The following is a 1,652-nucleotide window of genomic DNA, read 5'->3' as shown; positions in this document are numbered from 1 at the left end:
TTCAAAAATTAAAATGCGCTATTGTAAAGCACACTTGAAATCGTAAAACTTTTGTATAAAACATTTTTTCATCTTTAACGGTTTACATGTGTGATATTTACTCAGAAAAAAAACCGATTTATTTCAAGGCTAGATATCACTCTCTTAACGTGCGACTCAGCACGTATAAAAAATTGTTAGTATCTTATTTTTGTATATTTTAACATATCCAAAGCTCATTAAAATCGAAGAGGAACACTTCCGTGTGTTCCCTTATCAGTTGAGCTATCGCACAATTGTAAAAAACTAAAATATATTGAAAAGTTATAACTAATAAAGTTATTTTTCTAACTTATAATGTAATGGTAAATGTATATACATGGGTATATAAATCTGTATGACTGGATCAAAATGTTAAATAATTTTTTGAAAATATGAGATCAGAAAGTCACGAGCGAAGTAGTTTACATGATAATAAAGAAAGTTGATGATAAATACGTAAAAAGATCGTATCACACACAATTAGCGCGACCAGACGTTTTTAGATATTTCCTCTTTATAGCAATTAGACTTACAATTAGATGGCTGGTGATTCTAGTTCCTCATAATATATTTGATAATTTCGACAGTTTACCAAGAATATTAGAATTTTGTGCAAATGCACATATTTTGCATGCGCTATCTATTTTTTATTACAATTATTTATAGAATTTAAAATACAAATACGTAATTTTGTATACAGATAAAAAAACGAATTTTAATATAATTCCTCATCTTCTTATATAATCTTGTATCTTGTCCATTATTGCAGCAATCTTTTTCTATTTTGTGATAAGTAAATAAATAACAATTTATATATTTATATACATAATTGCAAAAAATACAAATAATCACAAATTTTTAATATATTAGAAAATTTCTTTTAAAAGATATTCTTTTTTATTTTATAAAGTATACATTGGTGCTATATACTTAAATTAGTAATTTTGTAAATTTCACATTGGAGTCATGAAATTGTATCAAAAAACACTTGTGTACTAATTGTAAGTGTACTTCAAACAGAGTTGTTTCAAATTTGTTCAATATGTTCTGTTCAATTATATTTTTATATTGTTATCATATTAATATTACTCGACAGCATTTCATCTATATGCTGCAAAATATTGTTTTAAAATACAAATTTTAAACGGAAAAATAAAATATACAGAGTCTAAAAGATATAATAAAATTAAACCTTTGTACGATGCGTCTTTAAAAATTTGTCTCTGAAAAAAATGCTTTATTAATAGTACTTTTATATTTCAATTCAAATGAGAATTTTGTAATTTACTAAAATATAATAATCTACATTATACATTTCCTCTTTTGATTCATGTTATATTTTATTAATATTAAAAAATAAAAAGAATATTTTTACAGTTATTATAACTCTTTTTAGATAACATTAACCTTAGACTATCACACCATATTTGCCACTCAAATCTACCACACTGGGTAAAATTTACCCGGTCTATCTATTTTGTTGCGTAATACTTAGGTTCAAACGCATCGATTTAGAACTTTTTTTTAAATCTGTACGCCAGACAGTAAGAAAGGTGACTGAATGGATAGTAACACTCAAAGATCTTAAGGACATGAACAATTTGCAAAAATGTAAATCAGCTTTTATATCT

Source organism: Wasmannia auropunctata, unplaced genomic scaffold (genome assembly GCF_000956235.1).
Source record: "Wasmannia auropunctata unplaced genomic scaffold, wasmannia.A_1.0 LD336064.1, whole genome shotgun sequence".
Classification (NCBI taxonomy): Eukaryota; Metazoa; Arthropoda; class Insecta; order Hymenoptera; family Formicidae; genus Wasmannia; species Wasmannia auropunctata.
Note: the sequence above shows the minus strand (reverse complement) of the source record.